General features: G+C 41.1%; 1 protein-coding gene across 1 annotated transcript in view; it reads right to left on the bottom strand.

The window, feature by feature from the left end:
* Positions 1 to 13,125, bottom strand: part of cdk14 (cyclin dependent kinase 14) — a 247,150-nt gene that overhangs the window by 193,803 nt on the left and 40,222 nt on the right. The gene's annotated exons all lie outside the window — the stretch shown is intronic.

The raw sequence follows: 13,125 nt of genomic DNA, 5'->3' as shown, positions 1-13,125 counted from the left end.
TTTTATAATGTACTAAGTGTATTTTATCTCACCTATTGAAGGTATAATATGCCATATTTTACTAAAAAAACAATATAGTAGGGCTGGGCGTTATGGAGAAAATCAGATATCACAATATTCTTGAGCAAATACATTGATGTTGATATTGCGACGATATTTTTAATATCGACATCAAAATATTTTCACAATTCGATTTTAGATAAATAATCATCAAAAGTGTGGATATAATGACAAATGGTTAAAGGCAAATACTGTGAAAACAGCTAGAACAGCCTGGTAAGTTCAGACAATGACATCACTTTACTGTAATGCAGCCTCTAAAACCAGGAAAAGACAACACTTACCATATAACTATTTACGGTATCCAAACTCTAAGACAATATCTAGTCTCATATCACGATATAATATGGATATATTGCCCAGCCCTACAATATAGTATAGACTAATACACAAATAATCCCTTTCAATCATCACTTATGACTGATTAGAAGTGTGTGGCAGTGTCTATATCTGCAAAGAGCCTGCCCTCTGCCTGGCTTTTCTCTTTTCTTCTTATTTTGCTGTGTGCGGGACGTTTATGGGTGTCAGCAAAGAGCCTTTGGCTGGAGAGAGAAACACTGAATGAAACAAAACTGTAGATAAGTCATTTGCTTGTATCCCCATGAAAGTGTGGATCCAATACGGATGAATTGAAATGTCTGGAAGGTGTAGCCACCATCACAACAATACAGTATGTTTAACAGTCTAGCAGCACGGCAGAGAGAAGACAATGCCATTTCTCCTAACAACCACTAGTAGAGTTAGGTCAATTTCCGGTTTCACCGGTCCGGTCCAGCGTATGAAGCTAAACCGGTTTCCTTTTATGCTAACCGGTTGCACCGGCATTTGTCACCATGACACCTTCCGGCAGATTAAAAAGTAGCCTACAACCTGTGCCGGCGGCGTTCCTGCGCTATATCCAACTTGTATTGCAAGCAGTGTTAAGCAGTAGCATATTTAGTTTAACTAGTTCTCAACAGCATCGCTGTTTTCTGAAGCAAATCAGGTTTTCAGTAGCTGAAAGGCAGGGTTGGTAATGTTGATCAATATCGATATTTATCACGATACATAATTTGATAATGCTGCCAGTTTGAAGAGTATCATGATAATGACTGAAGCCTGAAGAAACCAGAAGGTTCATTAGTTAACCTTTAGAATATAGTTTATTAATATAAAAAATAGAATAACATAATGTAACATTTAACTGTGCAAACATGGCTTGGTTTAGAATATATTTTGTGATAAAAGAATATATTGAATAACATCTAAATGTAAACATTTAACTTTGCAAAACAAAGCAGTACAAGTTAGTAATGTAAATGCAAATAATAATAAAAAAAAAGTCGTGACTACTATCACATTCACTTTTCATATGGGGCAATGGTCGCAAAAGACGACACGATTGATTGTTGTTTTTCAGCCCCGCTAGCGCTGCTAACAGCAGGAGAGCCACTAGGATGTTGGACAAAACTTGTGGGCAGTTAACATGGGCCCTCATTTTCAAACTCTCGCTGTGTTCGCTGGGATGGTACCTTTTCTCGTGACAGAAAGGATTGGTTGCGTTTCCCGTCTTTGGTTTTTTGGGCTGACCAGACGATGTATGGCAGAATTAGTCTCAAAGAAAACTCGGTGCGGCCGATACGGAAACTTTTAGGATTTCAAGCCAAAGAAGTGAGCTTAAAAAGACGAAGCCAAGTGTAACGCTTTCCACTGCAGAAAAAGGTCATGGCTTAGAGGTGCATTACCGCCACTATGTGGACTCACTACACTCTCATTTCGTGCTCTCTTATCAGTCTCACTCAGCAGTGGCTGAGACAAGTACACCAAGTGGTAAAATTCAGAATACTGGTCCGGTCCAGTTATGGGCTTGATATCAACCCTATTTGAAAATGTTTACACCAGCCCAAGCCTAACCAGTAGGCAAAGACAGATGAATGTATGAATATGTGAAAATACGGGTGTTAGATTCTCCACATCCTCGATTCATTTTGACTTTTAGTTTTAAAGGTTACAATCTAATTTTCGATTCAAATTTTCTTTCCCCCAGCACTGCCACAATAAGAGCCACGAGATGGCAGAAGGATACTTTACAACAACAGTTTAAGTTTTTCAGAGTTTACAAGGTGCAATTGGTTGCACCATTAGTTTAACGAGGTGCCCCTGAATGTTCCACGGAGACCCATCGAAGCCCACATGCTTAACTTCGAAGTTTGTTTCCATAACTCAATCATGGGGAAGGCAACATTTTGCCACGGTGACTTCAGGAAAGCAGGAGGGTCTTCTGTTATTTCTCAGTCATCTTCGACTCCGGCAGTGACCATTGTGTCTGGAAAAGTTAAGCTAACGTTAACCTGTTTCTTTAGCTGCAGGCTACCAGTCGGTTAGCTAACGTTACCCTGTGTCTTTAGCTGCACGCTACCAGCCGGTTAGCTAATGTTACCCTGTGTCTTTAACTGCATGCTACCAGCCGGTTAGCTAATATTACTCTGTGTCTTTAGCGGCATGCTACCAGTCAGTTAGCTAATGTTACCCTGTGTCTTTAGCTGCATGCTACCAGCCGGTTAGCTTATGTTACTCTGTGTCTTTAGCTGCATGCTACCAGCCAGTATTCTAACGTTACCCTGTGTCTTTAGCTGCATGTTACCAGCTGGTAAGCTACGATGTGTCCGTTGTGTTTTCTTCGGATATGCGCAAGTAGGCGGGTGAAGAGAGAGAAAAAAAAATGGGGAAATCGCCGATAATGCTTTTGATTTTGATAGTCGTGATCGAAAGCTCATTTTGATTTAAAATCAAAATCATGACACTCCTAAAGTAATACTTTAAAAGCACTACACCAACGATAGAGAATGGAACTTAATGAAGATCACTTCAAATATAACATGGTATAATGTGGTACGGGAGCAGTGTGTGTGCGTCACAACAACAACAACAACAACTCCATAACCTGTTTCCTCAATTCATCAGTGCACACACAGGACAAGCTGCCCAAATCATGTCACGCTCCTTCACGCTACAAAATACTAATCATCGGATAGAGGAGACTTTTCCTTTGTTCGCATTCTCACACAGTCTCACTCTCTGCTCCGTCTTTCTCTCTGTCATGGATGACCTTGACTGACAGGCCTGTTGCCACAGGAACCACACCATGTCTATTGTGTTGTAGTGAGCCAGAAAGGTGTGAAATTCACAATAAGACTCAGATGGGATCTAAACCGGAGTCAATTTCCAAGCCATAGCAGACAGCAATTGGTTGAAACCGTAAAAAACAGCAGAGGAGATTATCTGCATCTTGACAACACACACACACTTTAAATGTGTGCAAGCGAGGTGCAGAATAGTGGGGGAAAAAGCCTGTAGGACATTCATTATTCAGTGTTGCACACCCTCCCAACTCTATCCAGAAGCAGGTAACACAGACACATTCGTTCACACATATACTGTGAACGGATAACTAGGGTGATGGTAGGGGTGGGGAGTTACTGTACATACAGAGCCAAACAGAGTCTAAAATACACTTTTTTTTTGCTCATTTGTGGAGGAATAAAAGCCCCTTCAACATGTGTATAGAATCAAGTAAGCCTTCTATATATATGCAGTGGTGGAATGTAACTAAGTACATTTTAGGGCTGCACGATTCGGAAAATGTCACGATTAGATATCGATTTTTAGGCTCGCTTGATTGTCAGTAAAAAAACGATTCACAGTATGTAAATGTAGTTACTTTTCCCATGTAATTGCAGTAGACATACAATTTAAAAAAAATAAATAAAAAAAATTTGAATCAATTTTGAATCGGTAGCGCTTGAATCGCGATTCAAATATGAACCGATTTTTTTGCACACCCCTAGTACATTTACTCAAGTACTGTACTTAAGTACAAATGTTGAGGTACTTGTACTTTACTTGAGTCTTTTCTTTTCATGTCACTTTCTACTTCTACTCCGCTACATTTCAGAGAGAAATATTGTACTTTTTACTCCACTACATTCATCTGTTACAGCTTTAGTTACTAGTTACTTTACACATTAAGATTGCTGCACACAAAACACATGTAGTTTATATAATCTGATGTTTTGTTATAAATGAAACTAGCCAACAATATAACGGCCTACAAGTCCAGCTGAAATGATTAGACCATTAAACACACAACTGTTTGGATCCAGAGTTCTGCATTGAGTACTTTTACTTTTAATACTTTAACTACATTTACTTGTAACAGAGTATTTTTTACCGTGTGGTATTAGTACTTTTACTTAAAGTGCCCATATTATGAAAAAATCACTTTTTCTAGGATTTGGGGTGTTATTTTGTGTCTCTGGTGCTTCCACACACATACAAACTTTGTAAAAAATCCATCCATGCTGTTTTGAGTGAGATACGGTTTCTGAATGTGTCCTGCCTTCAGACTCCGGGTGAGCTGCTCGTAGCATTAGCGTTAGCATGCTAACGCTAATGCTAACGCTAGCATGCTACCTCATTCTCAATAGCAAAGCACTGCTACAACACACACAAGTTCACCATAATCTACAAAAGAACTACTTACATGTGCGCCCGCATTTAGAAGTCTCCCAGCTAATCCTGCCTTGTAACTGACCGAAGGTGGAGAAACGGATTTTCTTTTACTGTCTATGGAGCTAGCTAGCTGACATGATCTACATCTGAGCTACTGCGCATGTGCGAGTGCAATCAAAGTAGTACAGAAGAAGAAGAAGAAAAGAGGTCTCACTCTGTAGCTCTGTTTTTTGAAAATTAAACCATGTAAACCTATTCTGGTACAACCTTAAAATACAGTTACGAACCTCAAAATGAGCATAATATGGGCACTTTAAGTATAGAATCCGAATACTTCTTCCACCGCTGTATCTGTGAAAAGAAAGCATAATCGTCCACATGATTAACACCAAAAGTGTTTGATTCAACTGGCTCAAAGTCAGCGAGAGTGTGTACACAGCCAAAGGCCACAGACCACACATAAAGCAACCACTGAGATGTTGCCTCATTAAACAGTAGCCAGCATGGCAGGAGACTCATATCGATGGATCCATCAAAGACTCATTTCAGTGGAATTTGGTCCTTGATGGTTGGTAACGCAGAGCTCATATGTGGAGCAGACACAGCTCTGATTGAACAGTCACGTTTTCTTCTGAGCTGAACACTCGTGTTCTTGTGTCTGCTCTGACCTAGTCTTGTATTGTCCAGACCTTCCTCCACAGCGCTGCAGAGGAAGGTCTTGCTAGTCCACACAGCATTCTGGGATGGGAGGAAAACGTGTTCTGGTTTAGTGGCATTTCTATAAACCAATCACAATCATCTCTGGCGGTGCTAAGCCTGCAAAATAGCCTCAGGAAGGAACTTGTTTTGGTGGAACATGTGTACGTTCAAAAGTAGTTTTAGTTGTGCAACAGAAAACTCAGATTGGACAGATAGTCTAGCTAGCTGTCTGGATTTACCCTGCAGAGATCTGAGGAGCAGTTAACCATAGTCCTTAGAAATCCACCGGAGTTTAGAACACCAACACAAAGAAAGAGGAAAGTGACAGACATCCGGCCAAAAATGAGGGACAATCGGCGGAACTTCCGCGGCACCAGAGCAATCCCGGATATGAAAGGTCGTCAATATAGACTATACTGTATGTGTGTGTATGTGACAGTTTGAATAAATAGGTTTAAACACATTGAATATACAGTGGGTAAACACATGTAATCAGAATAGCAATGTGACACGTGAACAGCAGCTGTATGTGCACACCGACATTCAGTTACCTGAACAGGAAAAGTCCAGAGTGAGATCCAAGAGGCGGGGTCCGCCTCAGGTGGCTATTAAAATGAGCCTGGTGTGTTCACACATCCTACCTCACGCTGCCTGCATGGAATAATTGGCGGTACACCCTGCACGGGGCGCAGGCACACTGAGTCAGATTCTTTAAAGAGTGTGTCACAGAAGCTACAGCGAATATGCATGAGTGAGTTTCGGCCTGCTGCTGACCTTCACTCATCCTCGTCAATAAAAAAAAAAGCCCAAACACATCTAACCGCCACATACCTCTCGGAGGAAAGTGCCAATCGACTGACAAGGACAAAAGCGAATAATGCCGCAGAAGCACCATATCCACTTAATGCTGGCCATGACGGAGAAGTGAATGACCTAGAGGAATGAAGCCCCCAGCTGCTGTGCTCTGCGCTCCAGCTGTTTACACAGCTTTCAGAGTCTGTGTGTGTTTATGTGCGCATGTGTGTCTGTGCATTAGGGCTGCACGATATGAGGAAAATATGCGATAACGTTGTTGAATATCGCCATAAGGATATTACTTGCAACAAAAACAGATATTAAAGTGTGCTCAGTTTTGCATTTCTACTGCTTTCAGTATTACTAATATAATATATATATATATATATATATATAATAATTAATATTATAAAATACAACTAATTGCTTTTTGAATTTAAAACGAATGAAAGGAAATCATTTCCAACATTCTTTGAATTGAATATAAAAAGGTACCACAAAAAAAAGAATGAGTTACATTTTAAAGTGCAGTTTTCTGCTGATATTTTCTTTCAACTAACACTAAAATATCTCCGAGTGTCTTTCGCGATATGTCGCAGCCTTTCACGATGTGTTTATTGTAGAGATGTTCCGATACCGATATCAGTATCAGCATCGGAAAAGCATCTGTTACTGCCTATAACGCTGGTATCGGTATCGGCGAGTACTGGAGTTAATGCACCGAACCGATACCACGTAATTTAGACTCGAAGACAATATTACTTAAAGTAGTTTATATACTGTATGTTCTTTTTCCGTTATGACTCACTGTCAAACTATAAATAAAGAAAGTTCTACGGCGTTCATTGTTTGTGTTTGTTCATGTTTCACAAAGAGTTTAACCTGAGCCAGATCGACAACAAAGATAGAAATCATATCACATCTATACAGGGATAGTAGTATACAGGGTGTGTCATAATACAATATATGACACAACCATATCAGATCGGTTGATGATAAAAAAAACATATTGTGCAGCCCTATTGTGCAAGTGGACAAATGTTCAATAATATTCACACCCTTGCTTGGCCTAAATTCCCCTTGAACTCAGATAGCACATCTGTGTGTATCAGGATTTAGGATCCTGCTGATGCTTCTGGCTTCTCTCCAGAAGAGAGAGAGAGTGTCCATGTTGCCCCTCCATCACTCTGTCATTGTTATTCTGCAGTGTGCTCCACATTGCCCGCCACCTCTGGGCCCTGCAGATCAATAGAGGAGCAGACCAAATCACAAACACATCACACACACACACAGCCACTCAGAAATAGAACTACGTATTGGAAAAATGTTGCCTCAAGAGCTCAGCGGTGCAATTAATTTAGGGCTAATTCATAAAACCTTCAGACAATTACTTCTTCATAGTGGTGGTCAAACAGCTCATCAGCTGTTTTCCCACCGCGAGGTATAAACCGCGGCTTTGTGCTGCCGACGAGCATCGGAATGCAAATCAGCCGCAGCACAATACCAGCACATCAAACAGACAGAGCTACTGCAGCATTTAAAGAAGCACTATAATCCCTATTCATCACTAAGCACACTGCTCCAGGCCCCTCAGATTAGCGCTTACATTTTACTGTAGTGAACCGGCATAAAGTGCCAAAGTCTCCAAAGTGTGCCTTGCTGTAGAAGTGTGACTTCCAAAGCTGGATTGACCTTAGCTTGACTCTGAACTACATGTAGCCTTGCAGCTTTTATGACTCGCGTAGAGTGAAGAATACTTGGCTGCTGGGGCACTGATGCTAACAGACTCACGCACTGTGTTGAGAGAAATGTCTCACATTGTGGAAATCAGTCTCTGTGCTGAGGTAACAGCTGGAAGAACTGCTGCTCTGGAAGAGACAAATGTAAAAGGGTTGGTGTGTGTTCACTGGCCGGTTGTTGTTTTTTTTGTCAGTGCTGGAAATGATGACACATTGACAGAAATTAAGGCTCAGCTTGGCCAGCAGATGGCAATGAGTCTCCTACAGGTTGGTACAATGAGCCTTCAAAGACCTGAGATCAATAAATGGGTAAAGTTTTAGACAGATTTACAATTCTTTTATGTATTTTTCTCCCCAAGACAGTATGTTCATGACCATAAACCCCTTAAATAATCAGACCGATGCTGTTGATTCAGAACGCTGCTGTCACACCAGTTCTGAAGTCTTCACACTGGCTTCCTGTCCCTGAAAGATTTCATTTTAAAATGCTCATGTTGGTTTATTAACAATGAACGGTTTGGGGCTAGGGCTGGGCAATACATCCATATAAATCGATATCGTGATATCGTCTTAGATTTTGCATATCGTGATATGACACGTGTTGTCGTTTCCTGGTTTTAAAGGCTGCATTACAGTAAAGTCATTTTCTGAACTTACCAGACGATTCTCGCTTTTCTAGTATTTGCCTTTACCCACTTAGTCATTGTATCCACATTACTGATGGTTACTTAACACAAATCTCATTGTGTAAATATTGTGTGAAAGCACCAATAGTCAACCCTAGAATATCGTCGCAATATCGATATCGATGTATTTGGTCAAAAATATCGTAATATTTGATTTTCTCCATATCGCCCAGCTCTATTTGGGGCCAAAATACATTTCTGAGCCGCTGCTACACTATGACCCACCCAGACCTCTCAGGTCATCTGGGACAGGTCTGCTTTCTGTCCCCAGAGTCAGAACTAAACACGGAGAAGCAGTGCTTAGTTTTTATGCTCCACATATCTACAACAAACTCCCAGAAAACCACAGGACCGTAATGTGTAATGTTGTAATGTTTTTGTGTTTAAATGGATTTAATATAAATCGATATCGGAAAAACTATTGATCAGGAACCGGTCTTAAAGTCACAGTATTGGTATCGGTACCAAATTGTTGAGCGATACCCAGCCCTTACGGGAACTTTGCTTGGGTCTTGAGGTTTCTTCTACTTTTTCCGAGAAAGACAATCCGACAGCCAAACCCACTTTGCGCAGCTCATGGGCGTCTATGCAGAGACAGGGGAGTCTGTTTGGACCACTCTCTCAAGGTCTTTTTTACATTCTTCACACAACTGCTTCCATCAGTTTTCGGGTGTGTGAACACCATAAAATCCTGTTAAAAAAAGAGACGTGTATGCAGGGGCAGACTGGGACAAAAATTACCGACCTAATTTCAGAAGGGGACATTATTTGCTTTATAATAGCATAAACCAGGCTCACGTGAGGCACCAGCAGCATGAGGCGCACTTACAGGCTTTCATTATGCACACATTGAAGCAATTCATAACACCTTCAAATAAACTACCATGGCACCATCTTAGAATAGAATGGAAATGCTTGTATATTTAAAACATATTAATATACTACATACTTAAACACCCAAAACACAAAAGTACAAAGTCAAAGTAGAAGCCCGACGGCACCAGACGGGAGGCTTCAGGCTGCAGTTGTACAGTCTTGCATAATTTTGTCAAACTAGTGTGATACGCCAGTGTTGCCGCATTATTTTCTTTTTTCCAGCGGCCCGAATCGGCCCAAGAGTGCATCGGAGAGAGTGCTTATGCATGTGTGCCATCATCCCCATTAGTATGAAAAATCTTACAACCTATTTAGTTTCAATCAAACTGAACTAGTAGATTACTGGTTACCGACGCTGTTGCAGTGTAACAGATAAAGGACCAGGATAGATTCAAAGAGTGATCAACAAAGCTACATGTCTTATGACCGGCCAGGCTTTGAAAAGATGGACAAACTTCTGCAGAGAGTTGGAATGCTCTGCCAGATTTTGAAAAATATTTTTAAGAAAAATCTGTGCTCTGATCTGATAAATCACTATGTAGAACATACTCAAATTTGTACCTCCTCGACTCCTCTCCGGCTTGTGACCTGGAAATCGTTGTCAGGCTCCTCGGAGGAGTCAAAATCGAGGATACACTGATGTATTCTTGCGGAAGACTTTTCACCCGCCGCATGTAAACATAGAGGCGCGGCAGAAAGAGAGAGAGCGAGAAAGAAAGAAAGAAAGAAAGAAAGAAAGAGAGAGAGAGAGAGAGAGAAAGAAAGAAAGAGAGAGAAAAAGAAAGAAAGAAAGAGAGAGAGAAAAAGAAAGAAAGAAAGAAAGAGAGAGAGAAAAAGAAAGAAAGAAAGAGAGAAAGAGAGAAAAAGAAAGAAAGAAAGAGAGAGAGAAAAAAGAAAGAAAGAAAGAGAGAGAAAAAGAAAGAAAGAAAGAGAGAGAGAAAAAGAAAGAGAGAGAGAGAGAGAGAGAGAGAGAGAGAGAGAGAGAGAGAGAGAGAGAAAGAAAGAAAGAAAGAAAGAAAGAAAGAAAGAAAGAAAGAAAGAAAGAAAGAAAGAAAGAGAAGAGAAGAGAGAGAGAGAGAGATTAATATCCTTGGCTCCGTGGTTAATCTAACGTTACGGATCGGGCCAGTCAGATCTTACAAATTTACATTCTAATTAATAGCGGGTGGGTGAAATAATACACAATCAACGAGGAAAATATTATTAACGTTCTCTAAAAAGGTGAACATAGCAGAGCTGCTGTCGGACAGACAGCTCCATTTGTAAGATTGTCTGAGAGACGCTCGAGAAACAGCAATTGAACTTCATTAGGATTATTTCAGAATCTAAAAAGGTCTAGTTCTGTTCACTCTGTCCCAGTTTATAGAACTGCAGTTAGTTTTGCTGCTCAGATATCCGACGATATCAGCTGCACTGGCATTTCTGCGCACATGGAAACGTTTACAAACAGCATCTCTAATCATTAAAATGAATTGATAATAGAAAACACTTACACATTAATACAATACATCATTTAAAAAGCAACGGAGCCTGCAGGGCAGGCCGAGGGCAAGTTAAACATCCATGCGGGTCTCTAAATCTGAGAAAATTCAGGTGGGTGGAAGGTGGTGGATGTTAAGCTTATTCGGATAAAGAGCCGATCCACCTCCAATCTCCTGTGGGCGGGAGGAGAGCAATCGAGGAGAGGAATCGAGAATGCACAAACTGGGAAATGGGAAAGGCCCTCAGAGTCATATAGGCTATTCAGCATAACGTGAGTCCTGATAATAACATGACTACAGTCTCATGATCCTCTGGTATTTTACACACATTTTTGTTCCCTGAGGCATCATAATTTGGGAGGGATCATAAGCAAATACATCAGAGATGATATCACTCCTGACAACCAGCCCAGATCACATGCCCTCTTTCTCCTACAGCCCAGAAAGACTTAATATTGACTTTAAAGTATCTAGAATTGGCCATAATATAAAAAAGGTAAATGTGTCACTTCACTGTCCATATCAAAACAGCTTTTAAGAGTTTAAGAGTTAAGAGTGAAGTTTTCTCCAACTTTTATCAGAACAGGAAATGGGGTTATGAAGCATGGTGGTGAGGTCAGCTCAGGCATGTATGGACCCTCTGTCTGGCTGTCAGCCTTTTTCTGCCATGCCTTCAGACCATAACACTGCCTAATGTGACAACCGCTCCTCATTTGCATGAGGCAACTTCATGCGAATGAGGAGCGGCTCGCATGAAAAGTCGCCGAAATTAAGACAGATTCAGCAACTGCAGCCTATTTCTCTCTTATGTTTTCAGAAACACGTTTCAGTGAACTTTTTTTTTCGGAAAATAAGAGATCGTATTCCAAACGAGCCGCCATTACGGTCGGTTTTGAAATCCAGGAGCCCCACATGAAGCGTTCGTCCAATCAGGTGCAGCCATTGCTGTTGTAGGAGGGTGTAGCCTGTCTTCTTTGCTTGGCAGTGGTCAGTGAAGAGAAACTGGTAACTGCTGGTGGAGATAGCATTCAATGCTGGGAAAGCGGGGCACGTACCATACATGTCCACTTATTAGCCAACATAGAAATACACGTGCCAACCACAGATGGAGAAAGAGCTCTGTCTTGATTTTACTGGGGCTCAAGCTGACACAGTGAGAGCAGGAGGAAGCTTCAATAGTAAAATGTGCAGTCCTGCTGTCACATGGAGGATTTACTCAATTAGTACAGGCATAACGCTACATGACCCCACACAAATTGCAACAAAACCTCTTTCAACTGATCTGGTCTCATATAATCTTCCTCTATAACATCTTAAGCCCTAGGAGATCCAAGTGGTGGAAAGTATTGAAAAATACTGAAATTGGTGATGCCAGTTTCTCACTGCAGCCCATGTTAACGGGAGACACTGCAGGTGAATAGGGACAATATTGTAACTAGTCCAATCAGATTAGATCAGATTACAGAACTAATCAGTTGATCATGTACATTAAGACAATTATTTTTTGTATTACAAGTTTTCAGAATTTTTATGTTGAATTATGCAAATGAGGCCTTGTCTATTAAATATGTGCTAATTTGCTTAATGCTTGCACTAAATCTGACTGCAGCTTAGATCGGGCCCAAAAAAATCAAGCCCGACCCTACCCGAGCCCGTGCACGTTGCGTCCGAGCCGGGCCCGGCCCGACACATTAACTGGAATTATGAGCCCGAGCCCGATTTCAACCCGACAATTTTTTAATACGTGGGCCGTTATAACTGACGTTCTCAACTACAATTCTGAGTTGTTTTAACTACAGAAATCTGTTTAGAATTATCTTAATAAATAATGCAACAAGGACGAAGCATGTAAACTGCGCTGTTTGTTTATTCAGAATGGAATGGATCGCAAATGATCCGAATGAAGAAACGTAAAAAAAAAAAATTTTTTTTTAAAAAAAACTCGACTCTAGCTCCCTCAGCCGAATAGTGTGGGTAACAGATCAAGGCAGCAACATAATCAAAGCCCTGGAACCGTATAGGAGACTTTCTTGTCTCGATCACCTAATTAATACTGTCCTTCGCCACGGTCTGCATGCTGACGCACTGGCCGACAACAGTGCTGCAGATGGGGGAGACACGATGTAGCACAGTTTACCTCACACTCAAGTCAGTGCAGGACATCCACCCAGAGCTACGGGAGAAGCTGGAGAGGCATAGCTTGCTCCCCACCGAATAAGGATAATACAGTAATGATTACACACATAAAAAAACACAAATGCTTGATCAAGGGCCCGGTTCGGGCTCGGGCTCGGGCAG

The sequence above is a fragment of the Sander vitreus genome, chromosome 6 (genome assembly GCF_031162955.1).
Source record: "Sander vitreus isolate 19-12246 chromosome 6, sanVit1, whole genome shotgun sequence".
In the NCBI taxonomy this organism is placed as follows: domain Eukaryota; kingdom Metazoa; phylum Chordata; class Actinopteri; order Perciformes; family Percidae; genus Sander; species Sander vitreus.
This window is presented reverse-complemented; position numbering and strand designations above follow the sequence as displayed.